Source organism: Triturus cristatus, chromosome 1_1 (assembly GCF_964204655.1).
Source record: "Triturus cristatus chromosome 1_1, aTriCri1.1, whole genome shotgun sequence".
Taxonomy (NCBI): domain Eukaryota; kingdom Metazoa; phylum Chordata; class Amphibia; order Caudata; family Salamandridae; genus Triturus; species Triturus cristatus.
In genome coordinates this window covers 202,262,934-202,285,937 of record NC_140579.1, presented here as the reverse complement: position 1 = coordinate 202,285,937, position 23,004 = coordinate 202,262,934, and positions in this window count along the sequence as shown.

Genomic DNA, 23,004 nt, shown 5'->3' with positions numbered 1-23,004 from the left:
ACTCACTCACTCTCACTCTCACTGACTCACTCTCACTGACTCACTTTAATTGACTCACTCTCACTGACTCACTCACTCACTGAGTCACTCTCACTGACTCACTCTCACTGACTGACTGACTCACTCTCACTGACTGACTGACTCACTCTCACTGACTCGCTCACTCACTCTCACTGACTGACTCTCACTGACTGACTCACTCTCACTGACACTCACCCACTCTCACACACTGACTGACTCACTCTCACTGACTGACTCACTCTCACTGACTGACTCACTCTCACTGACTGGCTCACTCTCACTGACTGAGTCACTGACTGACCCACTGGCTGACTCACTGGCTGACTCACTCACTCTCACTGACTGACTCACTCACTCTTACTGACTGACTCACTCACTCTCACTGACTGACTGACTCACTCTAACTGACTGACTGACTCACTCTCACTGACTGACTCACTCACTCTCACTGACTGACTCACTCACTCTCACTGACTGAGACTCACTCTCACTGACTGACACTAACTTTCACTGACTGACACTCACTCTCACTGACTGACACTCACTCTCACTGACTGACTCACATACTCTCACTGACTGACTCAGTCTCCCTGACTGACTCACTCACTCTCACTGACTCACTCACTCTCACTGACTGACTCACTCTCACTGATTGACTCACTCTCACTGACTGACTCTCACTGACTGACTCACTCTCACTGACTGACTCACTCTCACTGACTGACTCACTCTCACTGACTGGCTCACTCTCACTGACTGAGTCACTGACTGACCCACTGGCTGACTCACTGGCTGACTCACTCACTCTCACTGACTGACTCACTCACTCTTTCTGACTGACTCACTCACTCTCACTGACTGACTGACTCACTCTCACTGACTGACTGACTCACTCTCACTGACTGACTCACTCACTCTCACTGACTGACTCACTCACTCTCACTGACTGACTCACTCACTCTCACTGACTGAGACTCACTCTCACTGACTGACACTAACTTTCACTGACTGACACTCACTCTCACTGACTGACACTCACTCTCACTGACTGACTCACATACTCTCACTGACTGACTCAGTCTCCCTGACTGACTCACTCACTCTCACTGACTCACTCACTCTCACTGACTGACTCACTCACTCTCACTGACTGACTTGCTCACTCTCACTGACTGACTCACTCTCACTGACTCACTCTCTCTCTCACTGACTCACTCACTCTCACTGACTGACTCACTCTCACTGACTGACTCACTCTCACTGATTGACTCACTCTCACTGACTGACTCACTCACTCTCCCTCACTGACTCACTCACTCTCACTGACTCACTCACTCTCAGTGACTCACTCACTCTCAATGATTTACTCACTCTCACGGACTCACTCACTCTCACTGACTCTCTCACTCACTCTCACTGACTCACTCACTCTCACTGACTCACTCACTCTAACTGACTCACTGACTCTCACTGACTCAGTGACTCTCACTCACTGACTGACTCACTCTCACTGACTGACTCACTCTCACTGACTGGCTCACTCTCACTGACTGAGTCACTGCATGACTCACAGGCTGGCTCACTTGCTGACTCACTCACTCTCACTGACTGACTCACTCACTCTCACTGACTGACTCACTTACTCTCACTGACTCGCTCACTCACTCTCACTGACTCACTCTCACTGACTGACTCACTCTCACTGACTGACTCACTCTCACTGACTGGCTCACTCTCACTGACTGAGTCACTGACTGACCCACTGGCTGACTCACTGGCTGACTCACTCACTCTCACTGACTGACTCACTCACTCTTACTGACTGACTCACTCACTCTCACTGACTGACTGACTCACTCTCACTGACTGACTGACTCACTCTCACTGACTGACTCACTCACTCTCACTGACTGACTCACTCACTCTCACTGACTGAGACTCACTCTCACTGACTGACACTAACTTTCACTGACTGACACTCACTCTCACTGACTGACACTCACTCTCACTGACTGACTCACATACTCTCACTGACTGACTCAGTCTCCCTGACTGACTCACTCACTCTCACTGACTGACTCACTCTCACTGACTGACTCACTCTCACTGATTGACTCACTCTCACTGACTGACTCTCACTGACTGACTCACTCTCACTGACTGACTCACTCTCACTGACTGACTCACTCTCACTGACTGGCTCACTCTCACTGACTGAGTCACTGACTGACCCACTGGCTGACTCACTGGCTGACTCACTCACTCTCACTGACTGACTCACTCACTCTTACTGACTGACTCACTCACTCTCACTGACTGACTGACTCACTCTCACTGACTGACTGACTCACTCTCACTGACTGACTCACTCACTCTCACTGACTGACTCACTCACTCTCACTGACTGACTCACTCACTCTCACTGACTGAGACTCACTCTCACTGACTGACACTAACTTTCACTGACTGACACTCACTCTCACTGACTGACACTCACTCTCACTGACTGACTCACATACTCTCACTGACTGACTCAGTCTCCCTGACTGACTCACTCACTCTCACTGACACTCACCCACTCTCACACACTGACTGACTCACTCTCACTGACTGACTCCCTCTCACTGACTCACTCTCACTGACTCACTCTCACTGACTGACTCACTCTCACTGACTGACTCACTCTCACTGACTGGCTCACTCTCACTGACTGAGTCACTGCATGACTCACTGGCTGACTAACTGGCTGACTCACTCACTCTCACTGACTGACTCACTCACTCTCACTGACTGACTCACTTACTCTCACTGACTGACTGACTCACTCTCACTGACTGACACTCACTCTCACTGACTGACACTCACTCTCACTGACTGACACTCACTCTCACTGACTGACACTCACTCTCACTGACTGACTCACGCACTCTCACTGACTGACTCAGTCTCCCTGACTGACTCACTCACTCTCACTGACTCACTCACTCTCACTGACTGACTCACTCACTCTCACTGACTGACTCGCTCACTCTCACTGACTGACTCACTCTCACTGACTCACTCTCTCTCTCACTGACTCACTCACTCTCACTGACTGACTCACTCTCACTGACTGACTCACTCTCACTGATTGACTCACTCTCACTGACTGACTCACTCACTCTCACTGACTGACTCACTCACTCTCACTGACTGACTCACTCTCACTGACTGACTCACTCTCACTGACTGGCTCACTCTCACTGACTGAGTCACTGACTGACCCACTGGCTGACTCACTGGCTGACTCACTCACTCTCACTGACTGACTCACTCACTCTTACTGACTGACTCACTCACTCCCACTGACTGACTCACTTACTCTCACTGACTGACTCACTCACTCTCACTGACTGACTCACTCACTCTCACTGACTGACTCACTCACTCTCACTGACTGACTCACTCACTCTCACTGACTGAGACTCACTCTCACTGACTGACACTAACTTTCACTGACTGACACTCACTCTCACTGACTGACACTCACTCTCACTGACTGACTCACATACTCTCACTGACTGACTCAGTCTCCCTGACTGACTCACTCACTCTCACTGACTCACTCACTCTCACTGACTGACTCACTCACTCTCACTGACTGACTCGCTCACTCTCACTGACTGACTCACTCTCACTGACTCACTCTCTCTCTCACTGACTCACTCACTCTCACTGACTGACTAACTCTCACTGACTGACTCACTCTCACTGATTGACTCACTCTCACTGACTGACTCACTCACTCTCACTCACTGACTCACTCACTCACTCTCACTGACTGACTGACTCTCACTGACTGACTCTCTCTCTCTCTCACTGACTGACTCACTCACACTCACTGACTGACTCACTCACTCTCACTGACTGACTCACTCACTCTCACTGACTCACTCTCACTGACTCACTCACTCTCAATGATTTACTCACTCTCACTGACTCACTCACTCACTCTCACTGACTCACTCACTCTCACTGACTCACTCACTCTCACTGACTCCTTCACTCTAACTGACTCACTGACTCTCACTGACTCACTGACTCTCACTCACTGACTGACTCACTCTCACTGACTGACTCACTCTCACTGACTAGCTCACTCTCACTGACTGAGTCACTGCATGACTCACTGGCTGACTCACTGGCTGACTCACTCACACTCACTGACTGACTCACTCACTCTCACTGACTGACTCACTCACTCTCACTGACTGACTCACTCTCACTGACACTCACCCACTCTCACACACTGACTAACTCACTCTCACTGACTGACTCCCTCTCACTGACTCACTCTCACTGACTCACTCTCACTGACTGACTCACTCTCACTGACTGACTCACTCTCACTGACTGGCTCACTCTCACTGATTGAGTCACTGACTGACCCACTGGCTGACTCACTGGCTGACTCACTCACTCTCACTGACTGACTCACTCACTCTTACTGACTGACTCACTCACTCTCACTGACTGACTCACTTACTCTCACTGACTGACTCACTCACTCTCACTGACTGACTCACTCACTCTCACTGACTGACTCACTCACTCTCACTGACTGACTCACTCACTCTCACTGACTGAGACTCACTCTCACTGACTGACACTAACTTTCACTGACTGACACTCACTCTCACTGACTGACACTCACTCTCACTGACTGACTCACATACTCTCACTGACTGACTCAGTCTCCCTGACTGACTCACTCACTCTCACTGACTCACTCACTCTCACTGACTGACTCACTCACTCTCACTGACTGACTCGCTCACTCTCACTGACTGACTCACTCTCACTGACTCACTCTCTCTCTCACTGACTCACTCACTCTCAGTGACTGACTCACTCTCACTGACTGACTCACTCTCACTGATTGACTCACTCTCACTGACTGACTCACTCACTCTCACTCACTGACTCACTCACTCTCACTGACTGACTCACTCTCACTGACTGACTCTCTCTCTCTCTCACTGACTGACTCACTCACACTCACTGACTGACTCACTCACTCTCACTGACTGACTCACTCACTCTCACTGACTGACTCACTCTCACTGACTCACTCTCTCTCTCACTGACTCACTCACTCTCACTGACTGACTCACTCTCACTGACTGACTCACTCTCACTGATTGACTCACTCTCACTGACTGACTGACTCACTCTCCCTCACTGACTCACTCACTCTCACTGACTCACTCACTCTCAGTGACTCACTCACTCTCAATGATTTACTCACTCTCACGGACTCACTCACTCTCACTGACTCTCTCACTCACTCTCACTGACTCACTCACTCTCACTGACTCACTCACTCTAACTGACTCACTGACTCTCACTGACTCAGTGACTCTCACTCACTGACTGACTCACTCTCACTGACTGACTCACTCTCACTGACTGGCTCACTCTCACTGACTGAGTCACTGCATGACTCACAGGCTGGCTCACTGGCTGACTCACTCACTCTCACTGACTGACTCACTCACTGTCACTGACTGACTCACTTACTCTCACTGACTCGCTCACTCACTCTCACTGACTCACTCTCACTGACTGACTCACTCTCACTGACTGACTCACTCTCACTGACTGGCTCACTCTCACTGACTGAGTCACTGACTGACCCACTGGCTGACTCACTGGCTGACTCACTCACTCTCACTGACTGACTCACTCACTCTTACTGACTGACTCACTCACTCTCACTGACTGACTCACTCACTCTCACTGACTGACTGACTCACTCTCACTGACTGACTCACTCACTCTCACTGACTGACTCACTCACTCTCACTGACTGAGACTCACTCTCACTGACTGACACTAACTTTCACTGACTGACACTCACTCTCACTGACTGACACTCACTCTCACTGACTGACTCACATACTCTCACTGACTGACTCAGTCTCCCTGACTGACTCACTCACTCTCATTGACTGACTCACTCTCACTGACTGACTCACTCTCACTGATTGACTCACTCTCACTGACTGACTCTCACTGACTGACTCACTCTCACTGACTGACTCACTCTCACTGACTGACTCACTCTCACTGACTGGCTCACTCTCACTGACTGAGTCACTGACTGACCCACTGGCTGACTCACTGGCTGACTCACTCACTCTCACTGACTGACTCACTCACTCTTACTGACTGACTCACTCACTCTCACTGACTGACTGACTCACTCTCACTGACTGACTGACTCACTCTCACTGACTGACTCACTCACTCTCACTGACTGACTCACTCACTCTCACTGACTGACTCACTCACTCTCACTGACTGAGACTCACTCTCACTGACTGACACTAACTTTCACTGACTGACACTCACTCTCACTGACTGACACTCACTCTCACTGACTGACTCACATACTCTCACTGACTGACTCAGTCTCCCTGACTGACTCACTCACTCTCACTGACACTCACCCACTCTCACACACTGACTGACTCACTCTCACTGACTGACTCCCTCTCACTGACTCACTCTCACTGACTCACTCTCACTGACTGACTCACTCTCACTGACTGACTCACTCTCACTGACTGGCTCACTCTCACTGACTGAGTCACTGCATGACTCACTGGCTGACTAACTGGCTGACTCACTCACTCTCACTGACTGACTCACTCACTCTCACTGACTGACTCACTTACTCTCACTGACTGACTGACTCACTCTCACTGACTGACACTCACTCTCACTGACTGACACTCACTCTCACTGACTGACACTCACTCTCACTGACTGACACTCACTCTCACTGACTGACTCACGCACTCTCACTGACTGACTCAGTCTCCCTGACTGACTCACTCACTCTCACTGACTCACTCACTCTCACTGACTGACTCACTCACTCTCACTGACTGACTCGCTCACTCTCACTGACTTACTCACTCTCACTGACTCACTCTCTCTCTCACTGACTCACTCACTCTCACTGACTGACTCACTCTCACTGACTGACTCACTCTCACTGATTGACTCACTCTCACTGACTGACTCACTCACTCTCACTGACTGACTCACTCACTCTCACTGACTGACTCACTCTCACTGACTGACTCACTCTCACTGACTGGCTCACTCTCACTGACTGAGTCACTGACTGACCCACTGGCTGACTCACTGGCTGACTCACTCACTCTCACTGACTGACTCACTCACTCTTACTGACTGACTCACTCACTCCCACTGACTGACTCACTTACTCTCACTGACTGACTCACTCACTCTCACTGACTGACTCACTCACTCTCACTGACTGACTCACTCACTCTCACTGACTGACTCACTCACTCTCACTGACTGAGACTCACTCTCACTGACTGACACTAACTTTCACTGACTGACACTCACTCTCACTGACTGACACTCACTCTCACTGACTGACTCACATACTCTCACTGACTGACTCAGTCTCCCTGACTGACTCACTCACTCTCACTGACTCACTCACTCACTCTCACTGACTGACTCGCTCACTCTCACTGACTGACTCACTCTCACTGACTCACTCTCTCTCTCACTGACTCACTCACTCTCACTGATTGACTAACTCTCACTGACTGACTCACTCTCACTGATTGACTCACTCTCACTGACTGACTCACTCACTCTCACTCACTGACTCACTCACTCTCACTGACTGACTGACTCTCACTGACTGACTCTCTCTCTCTCTCACTGACTGACTCACTCACACTCACTGACTGACTCACTCACTCTCACTGACTGACTCAATCTCACTGACTCACTCACTCTCACTGACTCACTCACTCTCAATGATTTACTCACTCTCACTGACTCACTCACTCACTCTCACTGACTCACTCACTCTCACTGACTGACTGACTCTCACTGACTGACTCTCTCTCTCTCTCACTGACTGACTCACTCACACTCACTGACTGACTCACTCACTCTCACTGACTGACTCACTCACTCTCACTGACTCACTCACTCTCACTGACTCACTCACTCTCAATGATTTACTCACTCTCACTGACTCACTCACTCACTCTCACTGACTCACTCACTTTCACTGACTCACTCACTCTCACTGACTCCTTCACTCTAACTGACTCACTGACTCTCACTGACTCACTGACTCTCACTCACTGACTGACTCACTCTCACTGACTGACTCACTCTCACTGACTAGCTCACTCTCACTGACTGAGTCACTGCATGACTCACTGGCTGACTCACTCACACTCACTGACTGACTCACTCACTCTCACTGACTGACTCACTCACTCTCACTGACTGACTCACTCTCACTGACACTCACCCACTCTCACACACTGACTAACTCACTCTCACTGACTGACTCCCTCTCACTGACTCACTCTCACTGACTCACTCTCACTGACTGACTCACTCTCACTGACTGACTCACTCTCACTGACTGGCTCACTCTCACTGATTGAGTCACTGACTGACCCACTGGCTGACTCACTGGCTGACTCACTCACTCTCACTGACTGACTCACTCACTCTTACTGACTGACTCACTCACTCTCACTGACTGACTCACTCACTCTCACTGACTGACTCACTCTCACTGACTGACTCACTCTCACTGATTGACTCACTCTCACTGACTGACTCACTCACTCTCACTGACTGACTCACTCACTCTCACTGACTGACTCACTCACTCTCACTGACTGACTCACTCACTCTCACTGACTGAGACTCACTCTCACTGACTGACACTAACTTTCACTGACTGACACTCACTCTCACTGACTGACACTCACTCTCACTGACTGACTCACATACTCTCACTGACTGACTCAGTCTCCCTGACTGACTCACTCACTCTCACTGACTCACTCACTCTCACTGACTGACTGACTCACTCTCACTGACTGACTCGCTCACTCTCACTGACTGACTCACTCTCACTGACTCACTCTCTCTCTCACTGACTCACTCACTCTCAGTGACTGACTCACTCTCACTGACTGACTCACTCTCACTGATTGACTCACTCTCACTGACTGACTCACTCACTCTCACTCACTGACTCACTCACTCTCACTGACTGACTCACTCTCACTGACTGACTCTCTCTCTCTCTCACTGACTGACTCACTCACACTCACTGACTGACTCACTCACTCTCACTGACTGACTCACTCACTCTCACTGACTGACTCACTCTCACTGACTCACTCACTCTCAATGATTTACTCACTCTCACTGACTCACTCACTCACTCTCACTGACTCACTCACTCTCACTGACTCACTCACTCTCACTGACTCACTCACTCTAACTGACTCACTGACTCTCACTGACTCACTGACTCTCACTCACTGACTGACTCACTCTCACTGACTGACTCACTCTCACTGACTGGCTCACTCTCACTGACTGAGTCACTGCATGACTCACTGGCTGACTCACTGGCTGACTCACTCACTCTCACTGACTGACTCACTCACTCTCACTGACTGACTCACTTACTCTCACTGACTGACTCACTCACTCTCACTGACTGAGACTCACTCTCACTGACTGACACTCACTCTCACTGACTGACTTACTCACTCTCACTGACTGACTCACTTACTCTCACTCACTGACTCACTCACTCTCACTGACTGACTCACTCTCACTGACTGACTCTCTCTCTCTCACTGACTGACTCACTCACACTCACTGACTGACTCACTCACTCTCACTGACTGACTCACTCACTCTCACTGACTCACTCACTCTCACTGACTCACTCACTCTCAATGATTTACTCACTCTCACTGACTCACTCACTCACTCTCACTGACTCACTCACTCTCACTGACTCACTCACTCTCACTGACTCACTCACTCTAACTGACTCACTGACTCTCACTGACTCACTGACTCTCACTCACTGACTGACTCACTCTCACTGACTGACTCACTCTCACTGACTGGCTCACTCTCACTGACTGAGTCACTGCATGACTCACTGGCTGACTAACTGGCTGACTCACTCACTCTCACTGACTGACTCACTCACTCTCACTGACTGACTCACTTACTCTCACTGACTGACTCACTCACTCTCACTGACTGACACTCACTCTCACTGACTGACACTCACTCTCACTGACTGACACTCACTCTCACTGACTGACACTCACTCTCACTGACTGACTCACGCACTCTCACTGACTGACTCAGTCTCCCTGACTGACTCACTCACTCTCACTGACTCACTCACTCTCACTGACTGACTCACTCACTCTCACTGACTGACTCGCTCACTCTCACTGACTTACTCACTCTCACTGACTCACTCTCTCTCTCACTGACTCACTCACTCTCACTGACTGACTCACTCTCACTGACTGACTCACTCTCACTGATTGACTCACTCTCACTGACTGACTCACTCACTCTCACTGACTGACTCACTCACTCTCACTGACTGACTCACTCTCACTGACTGACTCACTCTCACTGACTGGCTCACTCTCACTGACTGAGTCACTGACTGACCCACTGGCTGACTCACTGGCTGACTCACTCACTCTCACTGACTGACTCACTCACTCTTACTGACTGACTCACTCACTCCCACTGACTGACTCACTTACTCTCACTGACTGACTCACTCACTCTCACTGACTGACTCACTCACTCTCACTGACTGACTCACTCACTCTCACTAACTGACTCACTCACTCTCACTGACTGAGACTCACTCTCACTGACTGACACTAACTTTCACTGACTGACACTCACTCTCACTGACTGACACTCACTCTCACTGACTGACTCACATACTCTCACTGACTGACTCAGTCTCCCTGACTGACTCACTCACTCTCACTGACTCACTCACTCTCACTGACTGACTCACTCACTCTCACTGACTGACTCGCTCACTCTCACTGACTGACTCACTCTCACTGACTCACTCTCTCTCTCACTGACTCACTCACTCTCACTGACTGACTAACTCTCACTGACTGACTCACTCTCACTGATTGACTCACTCTTACTGACTGACTCACTCACTCTCAGTCACTGACTCACTCACTCTCACTGACTGACTGACTCTCACTGACTGACTCTCTCTCTCACTGACTGACTCACTCACACTGACTGACTGACTCACTCACTCTCACTGACTGACTCACTCACTCTCACTGACTGACTCACTCTCACTGACTCACTCACTCTCAATGATTTACTCACTCTCACTGACTCACTCACTCACTCTCACTGACTCACTCACTCTCACTGACTCACTCACTCTCACTGACTCACTCACTCTCACTGACTCACTCACTCTAACTGACTCACTGACTCTCACTGACTCACTGACTCTCACTCACTGACTGACTCACTCTCACTGACTGACTCACTCTCACTGACTGGCTCACTCTCACTGACTGAGTCACTGCATGACTCACTGGCTGACTAACTGGCTGACTCACTCACTCTCACTGACTGACTCACTCACTCTCACTGACTGACCCACTTACTCTCACTGACTGACTGACTCACTCTCACTGACTGACACTCACTCTCACTGACTGACACTCACTCTCACTGACTGACACTCACTCTCACTGACTGACACTCACTCTCACTGACTGACTCACGCACTCTCACTGACTGACTCAGTCTCCCTGACTGACTCACTCACTCTCACTGACTCACTCACTCTCACTGACTGACTCACTCACTCTCACTGACTGACTCGCTCACTCTCACTGACTTACTCACTCTCACTGACTCACTCTCTCTCTCACTGACTCACTCACTCTCACTGACTGACTCACTCTCACTGACTGACTCACTCTCACTGATTGACTCACTCTCACTGATTGACTCACTCTCACTGACTGACTCACTCTCACTGACTGACTCACTCTCACTGACTGGCTCACTCTCACTGACTGAGTCACTGACTGACCCACTGGCTGACTCACTGGCTGACTCACTCACTCTCACTGACTGACTCACTCACTCTTACTGACTGACTCACTCACTCCCACTGACTGACTCACTTACTCTCACTGACTGACTCACTCACTCTCACTGACTGACTCACTCACTCTCACTGACTGACTCACTCACTCTCACTGACTGACTCACTCACTCTCACTGACTGAGACTCACTCTCACTGACTGACACTAACTTTCACTGACTGACACTCACTCTCACTGACTGACACTCACTCTCACTGACTGACTCACATACTCTCACTGACTGACTCAGTCTCCCTGACTGACTCACTCACTCTCACTGACTCACTCACTCTCACTGACTGACTCACTCACTCTCACTGACTGACTCGCTCACTCTCACTGACTGACTCACTCTCACTGACTCACTCTCTCTCTCACTGACTCACTCACTCTCACTGACTGACTAACTCTCACTGACTGACTCACTCTCACTGACTGACTCACTCACACTCACTGACTGACTCACTCACTCTCACTCACTGACTCACTCACTCTCACTGACTGACTGACTCTCACTGACTGACTCTCTCTCTCTCTCACTGACTGACTCACTCACACTCACTGACTGACTCACTCACTCTCACTGACTGACTCACTCACTCTCACTGACTGACTCACTCTCACTGACTCACTCACTCTCAATGATTTACTCACTCTCACTGACTCACTCACTCACTCTCACTGACTCACTCACTCTCACTGACTCACTCACTCTCACTGACTCCTTCACTCTAACTGACTCACTGACTCTCACTGACTCACTGACTCTCACTCACTGACTGACTCACTCTCACTGACTGACTCACTCTCACTGACTAGCTCACTCTCACTGACTGAGTCACTGCATGACTCACTGGCTGACTCACTGGCTGACTCACTCACACTCACTGACTGACTCACTCACTCTCACTGACTGACTCACTCACTCTCACTGACTGACTCACTCTCACTGACACTCACCCACTCTCACACACTGACTAACTCACTCTCACTGACTGACTCCCTCTCACTGACTCACTCTCACTGACTGACTCACTCTCACTGACTGACTCACTCTCACTGACTGGCTCACTCTCACTGACTGAGTCACTGACTGACCCACTGGCTGACTCACTGGCTGACTCACTCACTCTCACTGACTGACTCACTCACTCTTACTGACTGACTCACTCACTCTCACTGACTGACTCACTTACTCTCACTGACTGACTCACTCACTCTCACTGACTGACTCACTCACTCTCACTGACTGACTCACTCACTCTCACTGACTGAGACTCACTCTCACTGACTGACACTAACTTTCACTGACTGACACTCACTCTCACTGACTGACACTCACTCTCACTGACTGACTCACATACTCTCACTGACTGACTCGCTCACTCTCACTGACTGACTCACTCTCACTGACTCACTCTCTCTCTCACTGACTCTCTCACTCTCACTGACTGACTCACTCACTCTCACTGACTGACTCGCTCACTCTCACTGACTGACTCACTCTCACTGACTCACTCTCTCTCTCACTGACTCTCTCACTCTCACTGACTGACTCACTCTCACTGACTGACTCACTCTCACTGATTGACTCACTCTCACTGACTGACTCACTCACTCTCACTGACTGACTCACTCACTCTCACTGACTGACTCACTCTCACTGACTGACTCTCTCTCTCTCTCACTGACTGACTCACTCACACTCACTGACTCACTCTCTCTGACTTACTCTCTCTCTCACTGACTGACTCACTCTCACTGACTAACTCACTCTCACTGACTGGCCCACTCTCACTGACTGAGTCACTGACTGACTCACTGGCTGACTCACTGGCTGACTCACTCACTCTCACTGACTGACTCACTCACTCTCATTGACTGACTCACTCATCCTCACTGACTGACTCACTCACTCTCACTGACTGAGACTTACTCTCACTGACTGACTCACTCTCACTGACTCACTCTCTCTCTCACTGACTCACTCACTCTCACTGACTGACTCACTCTCACTGACTGACTCACTCTCACTGATTGACTCACTCTCACTGACTGACTCACTCACTCTCACTCACTGACTCACTCACTCTCACTGACTGACTCACTCTCACTGACTGACTCTCTCTCTCTCTCACTGACTGACTCACTCACACTCACTGACTGACTCACTCACTCTCACTGACTGACTCACTCACTCTCACTGACTGACTCACTCTCACTGACTCACTCACTCTCAATGATTTACTCACTCTCACTGACTCACTCACTCACTCTCACTGACTCACTCACTCTCACTGACTCACTCACTCTCACTGACTCACTCACTCTAACTGACTCACTGACTCTCACTGACTCACTGACTCTCACTCACTGACTGACTCACTCTCACTGACTGACTCACTCTCACTGACTGGCTCACTCTCACTGACTGAGTCACTGCATGACTCACTGGCTGACTCACTGGCTGACTCACTCACTCTCACTGACTGACTCACTCACTCTCACTGACTGACTCACTTACTCTTACTGACTGACTCACTCACTCTCACTGACTGAGACTCACTCTCACTGACTGACACTCACTCTCACTGACTGACTTACTCACTCTCACTGACTGACTCACTCACTCTCACTCACTGACTCACTCACTCTCACTGACTGACTCACTCTCACTGACTGACTCTCTCTCTCTCACTGACTGACTCACTCACACTCACTGACTGACTCACTCACTCTCACTGACTGACTCACTCACTCTCACTGACTCACTCACTCTCACTGACTCACTCACTCTCAATGATTTACTCACTCTCACTGACTCATTCACTCACTCTCACTGACTCACTCACTCTCACTGACTCACTCACTCTCACTGACTCACTCACTCTAACTGACTCACTGACTCTCACTGACTCACTGACTCTCACTCACTGACTGACTCACTCTCACTGACTGACTCACTCTCACTGACTGGCTCACTCTCACTGACTGAGTCACTGCATGACTCACTGGCTGACTAACTGGCTGACTCACTCACTCTCACTGACTGACTCACTCACCCTCACTGACTGACTCACTTACTCTCACTGACTGACTCACTCACTCTCACTGACTGACACTCACTCTCACTGACTGACACTCACTCTCACTGACTGACACTCACTCTCACTGACTGACACTCACTCTCACTCTCTGACTCACGCACTCTCACTGACTGACTCAGTCTCCCTGACTGACTCACTCACTCTCACTGACTCACTCACTCTCACTGACTGACTCACTCACTCTCACTGACTGACTCGCTCACTCTCACTGACTTACTCACTCTCACTGACTCACTCTCTCTCTCACTGACTCACTCACTCTCACTGACTGACTCACTCTCACTGACTGACTCACTCTCACTGATTGACTCACTCTCACTGACTGACTCACTCACTCTCACTGACTGACTCACTCACTCTCACTGACTGACTCACTCTCACTGACTGACTCACTCTCACTGACTGGCTCACTCTCACTGACTGAGTCACTGACTGACCCACTGGCTGACTCACTGGCTGACTCACTCACTCTCACTGACTGACTCACTCACTCTTACTGACTGACTCACTCACTCCCACTGACTGACTCACTTACTCTCACTGACTGACTCACTCACTCTCACTGACTGACTCACTCACTCTCACTGACTGACTCACTCACTCTCACTGACTGACTCACTCACTCTCACTGACTGAGACTCACTCTCACTGACTGACACTAACTTTCACTGACTGACACTCACTCTCACTGACTGACACTCACTCTCACTGACTGACTCACATACTCTCACTGACTGACTCAGTCTCCCTGACTGACTCACTCACTCTCACTGACTCACTCACTCTCACTGACTGACTCACTCACTCTCACTGACTGACTCGCTCACTCTCACTGACTGACTCACTCTCACTGACTCACTCTCTCTCTCACTGACTCACTCACTCTCACTGACTGACTAACTCTCACTGACTGACTCACTCTCACTGATTGACTCACTCTCACTGACTGACTCACTCACTCTCAGTCACTGACTCACTCACTCTCACTGACTGACTGACTCTCACTGACTGACTCTCTCTCTCTCTCACTGACTGACTCACTCACACTCACTGACTGACTCACTCACTCTCACTGACTGACTCACTCACTCTCACTGACTGACTCACTCTCACTGACTCACTCACTCTCAATGATTTACTCACTCTCACTGACTCACTCACTCACTCTCACTGACTCACTCACTCTCACTGACTCACTCACTCTCACTGACTCCTTCACTCTAACTGACTCACTGACTCTCACTGACTCACTGACTCTCACTCACTGACTGACTCACTCTCACTGACTGACTCACTCTCACTGACTAGCTCACTCTCACTGACTGAGTCACTGCATGACTCACTGGCTGACTCACTGGCTGACTCACTCACTCTCACTGACTGACTCACTCACTCTCACTGACTGACTCACTTACTCTCACTGACTGACTCACTCACTCTCACTGACTGAGACTCACTCTCACTGACTGACACTCACTCTCACTGACTGACTTACTCACTCTCACTGACTGACTCACTCACTCTCACTCACTGACTCACTCACTCTCACTGACTGACTCACTCTCACTGACTGACTCTCTCTCTCTCACTGACTGACTGACTCACTCACACTCACTGACTGACTCACTCACTCTCACTGACTGACTCACTCACTCTCACTGACTCACTCACTCTCACTGACTCACTCACTCTCAATGATTTACTCACTCTCACTGACTCACTGACTCACTCACTCTCACTGACTCACTCACTCTAACTGACTCACTGACTCTCACTGACTCACTGACTCTCACTCACTGACTGACTCACTCTCACTGACTGACTCACTCTCACTGACTGGCTCACTCTCACTGACTGAGTCACTGCATGACTCACTGGCTGGCTCACTGGCTGACTCACTCACTCTCACTGACTGACTCACTCACTCTCACTGACTGACTCACTCACTCTCACTGACTGACTCACTTACTCTCATTGACTGACTCACTCTCACTGACTCACTCACTCTCACTGACTCACTCACTCTAACTGACTCACTGACTCTCACTGACTCACTGACTCTCACTCACTGACTGACTCACTCTCACTGACTGACTCACTCTCACTGACTGGCTCACTCTCACTGACTGAGTCACTGCATGACTCACTGGCTGACTCACTGGCTGACTCACTCACTCTCACTGACTGACTCACTCACTCTCACTGACTGACTCACTTACTCTCACTGACTGACTCACTCACTCTCACTGACTGAGACTCACTCTCACTGACTGACACTCACTCTCATTGACTGACTCACTCACTCTCACTCACTGACTCACTCACTCTCACTGACTGACTCACTCTCACTGACTGACTCTCTCTCTCTCACTGACTGACTCACTCACACTCACTGACTGACTCACTCACTCTCACTGACTGACTCACTCACTCTCACTGACTGACTCACTCTCACTGACACTCACCCACTCTCACACACTGACTAACTCACTCTCACTGACTGACTCCCTCTCACTGACTCACTCTCACTGACTCACTCTCACTGACTGACTCACTCTCACTGACTGACTCACTCTCACTGACTGGCTCACTCTCACTGACTGAGTCACTGACTGACCCACTGGCTGACTCACTGGCTGACTCACTCACTCTCACTGACTGACTCACTCACTCTTACTGACTGACTCACTCACTCTCACTGACTGACTCACTTACTCTCACTGACTGACTCACTCACTCTCACTGACTGACTCACTCACTCTCACTGACTCACTCACTCACTCTCACTGACTGACTCACTCACTCTCACTGACTGAGACTCACTCTCACTGACTGACACTAACTTTCACTGACTGACACTCACTCTCACTGACTGACACTCACTCTCACTGACTGACTCACATACTCTCACTGACTGACTCAGTCTCCCTGACTGACTCACTCACTCTCACTGACTCACTCAATCTCACTGACTGACTCACTCACTCTCACTGACTGACTCGCTCACTCTCACTGACTGACTCACTCTCACTGACTCACTCTCTCTCTCACTGACTCACTCACTCTCACTGACTGACTCACTCTCACTGACTGACTCACTCTCACTGATTGACTCACTCTCACTGACTGACTCACTCACTCTCACTCACTGACTCACTCACTCTCACTGACTCACTCACTCTCACTGACTCACTCACTCTCAATGATTTACTCACTCTCACTGACTCACTCACTCTCACTGACTCACTCACTCACTCTCACTGACTCACTCACTCTCACTGACTCACTCACTCTAACTGACTCACTGACTCTCACTGACTCAGTGACTCTCACTCACTGACTGACTCACTCTCACTGACTGACTCACTCTCACTGACTGGCTCACTCTCACTGACTGAGTCACTGCATGACTCACAGGCTGGCTCACTGGCTGACTCACTCACTCTCACTGACTGACTCACTCACTCTCACTGACTGACTCACTTACTCTCACTGACTGACTCACTCTCACTGACTGACTGACTCACTCACTCTCACTGACTGACACTAACTTTCACTGACTGACACTCACTCTCACTGACTGACACTCACTCTCCCTGACTGACTCAGTCTCCCTGACTGACTCACTCACTCTCACTGACTCACTCACTCTCACTGACTGACTCATTCACTCTCACTGACTGACTCGCTCACTCTCACTGACTGACTCACTCTCACTGACTCACTCTCTCTCTCACTGACTCACTCACTCTCACTGACTGACTCACTCTCACTGACTGACTCACTCTCACTGATTGACTCACTCTCACTGACTGACTCACTCACTCTCACTCACTGACTCACTCACTCTCACTGACTGACTCACTCTCACTGACTGACTCTCTCTCTCTCTCACTGACTGACTCACTCACACTCACTGACTGACTCACTCACTCTCACTGACTGACTCACTCACTCTCACTGACTGACTCACTCTCACTGACTCACTCACTCTCAATGATTTACTCACTCTCACTGACTCACTCACTCACTCTCACTGACTCACTCACTCTCACTGACTCACTCACTCTCATTGACTCACTCACTCTAACTGACTCACTGACTCTCACTGACTCACTGACTCTCACTCACTGACTGACTCACTCTCACTGACTGACTCACTCTCACTGACTGGCTCACTCTCACTGACTGAGTCACTGCATGACTCACTGGCTGACTCACTGGCTGACTCACTCACTCTCACTGACTGACTCACTCACTCTCACTGACTGACTCACTTACTCTCACTGACTGACTCACTCACTCTCACTGACTGAGACTCACTCTCACTGACTGACACTCACTCTCATTGACTGACTTACTCACTCTCACTGACTGACTCACTCACTCTCACTCACTGACTCACTCACTCTCACTGACTGACTCACTCTCACTGACTGACTCTCTCTCTCTCACTGACTGACTCACTCACACTCACTGACTGACTCACTCACTCTCACTGACTGACTCACTCACTCTCACTGACTGACTCACTCTCACTGACACTCACCCACTCTCACACACTGACTAACTCACTCTCACTGACTGACTCCCTCTCACTGACTCACTCTCACTGACTCACTCTCACTGACTGACTCACTCTCACTGACTGACTCACTCTCACTGACTGGCTCACTCTCACTGACTGAGTCACTGACTGACCCACTGGCTGACTCACTGGCTGACTCACTCACTCCCACTGACTGACTCACTCACTCTTACTGACTGACTCACTCACTCTCACTGACTGACTCACTTACTCTCACTGACTGACTCACTCACTCTCACTGACTGACTCACTCACTCTCACTGACTGACTAACTCACTCTCACTGACTGACTCACTCACTCTCACTGACTGAGACTCACTCTCACTGACTGACACTAACTTTCACTGACTGACACTCACTCTCACTGACTGACACTCACTCTCACTGACTGACTCACATACTCTCACTGACTGACTCAGTCTCCCTGACTGACTCACTTACTCTCACTGACTCACTCACTCTCACTGACTGACTCACTCACTCTCACTGACTGACTCGCTCACTCTCACTGACTGACTCACTCTCACTGACTCACTCTCTCTCTCACTGACTCACTCACTCTCACTGACTGACTCACTCTCACTGACTGACTCACTCTCACTGATTGACTCACTCTCACTGACTGACTCACTCACTCTCACTCACTGACTCACTCACTCTCACTGACTGACTCACTCTCACTGACTGACTCTCTCTCTCTCTCACTGACTGACTCACTCACACTCACTGACTGACTCACTCACTCTCACTGACTGACTCACTCACTCTCACTGACTGACTCACTCTCACTGACTCACTCACTCTCAATGATTTACTCACTCTCACTGACTCACTCACTCACTCTCACTGACTCACTCACTCTCACTGACTCACTCACTCTCACTGACTCACTCACTCTAACTGACTCACTGACTCTCACTGACTCACTGACTCTCACTCACTGACTGACTCACTCTCACTGACTGACTCACTCTCACTGACTGGCTCACTCTCACTGACTGAGTCACTGCATGACTCACTGGCTGACTCACTGGCTGACTCACTCACTCTCACTGACTGACTCACTCACTCTCACTGACTGACTCACTCACTCTCACTGACTGACTCACTCTCACTGACTGACTCTCTCTCTCTCACTGACTGACTCACTCACACTCACTGACTGACTCACTCACTCTCACTCACTGACTCACTCACTCTCACTGACTCACTCACTCTCAATGATTTACTCACTCTCACTGACTCACTCACTCACTCTCACTGACTCACTCACTCTCACTGACTCACTCACTCTCACTGACTCACTCACTCTCACTGACTCACTCACTCTCAATGATTTACTCACTCTCACTGACTCACTCACTCTCACTGACTCACTCACTCACTCTCACTGACTCACTCACTCTCACTGACTCACTCACTCTAACTGACTCACTGACTCTCACTGACTCAGTGACTCTCACTCACTGACTGACTCACTCTCACTGACTGACTCACTCTCACTGACTGGCTCACTCTCACTGACTGAGTCACTGCATGACTCACAGGCTGGCTCACTGGCTGACTCACTCACTCTCACTGACTGACTCACTCACTCTCACTGACTGACTCACTTACTCTCACTGACTGACTCACTCTCACTGACTGACTGACTCACTCACTCTCACTGACTGACACTAACTTTCACTGACTGACACTCACTCTCACTGACTGACACTCACTCTCCCTGACTGACTCAGTCTCCCTGACTGACTCACTCACTCTCACTGACTCACTCACTTTCACTGACTGACTCACTCACTCTCACTGACTGACTCGCTCACTCTCACTGACTGACTCACTCTCACTGACTCACTCTCTCTCTCACTGACTCACTCACTCTCACTGACTGACTCACTCTCACTGACTGACTCACTCTCACTGATTGACTCACTCTCACTGACTGACTCACTCACTCTCACTCACTGACTCACTCACTCTCACTGACTGACTCACTCTCACTGACTGACTCTCTCTCTCTCTCACTGACTGACTCACTCACACTCACTGACTGACTCACTCACTCTCACTGACTGACTCACTCACTCTCACTGACTGACTCACTCTCACTGACTCACTCACTCTCAATGATTTACTCACTCTCACTGACTCACTCACTCACTCTCACTGACTCACTCACTCTCACTGACTCACTCACTCTCACTGACTCACTCACTCTAACTGACTCACTGACTCTCACTGACTCACTGACTCTCACTCACTGACTGACTCACTCTCACTGACTGACTCACTCTCACTGACTGGCTCACTCTCACTGACTGAGTCACTGCATGACTCACTGGCTGACTCACTGGCTGACTCACTCACTCTCACTGACTGACTCACTCACTCTCACTGACTGACTCACTTACTCTCACTGACTGACTCACTCACTCTCACTGACTGAGACTCACTCTCACTGACTGACACTCACTCTCATTGACTGACTTACTCACTCTCACTGACTGACTCACTCACTCTCACTCACTGACTCACTCACTCTCACTGACTGACTCACTCTCACTGACTGACTCTCTCTCTCTCACTGACTGACTCACTCACACTCACTGACTGACTCACTCACTCTCACTGACTGACTCACTCACTCTCACTGACTGACTCACTCTCACTGACACTCACCCACTCTCACACACTGACTAACTCACTCTCACTGACTGACTCCCTCTCACTGACTCACTCTCACTGACTCACTCTCACTGACTGACTCACTCTCACTGACTGACTCACTCTCACTGACTGGCTCACTCTCACTGACTGAGTCACTGACTGACCCACTGGCTGACTCACTGGCTGACTCACTCACTCCCACTGACTGACTGACTCACTCTTACTGACTGACTCACTCACTCTCACTGACTGACTCACTTACTCTCACTGACTGACTCACTCACTCTCACTGACTGACTCACTCACTCTCACTGACTGACTAACTCACTCTCACTGACTGACTCACTCACTCTCACTGACTGAGACTCACTCTCACTGACTGACACTAACTTTCACTGACTGACACTCACTCTCACTGACTGACACTCACTCTCACTGACTGACTCACATACTCTCACTGACTGACTCAGTCTCCCTGACTGACTCACTCACTCTCACTGACTCACTCACTCTCACTGACTGACTCACTCACTCTCACTGACTGACTCGCTCACTCTCACTGACTGACTCACTCTC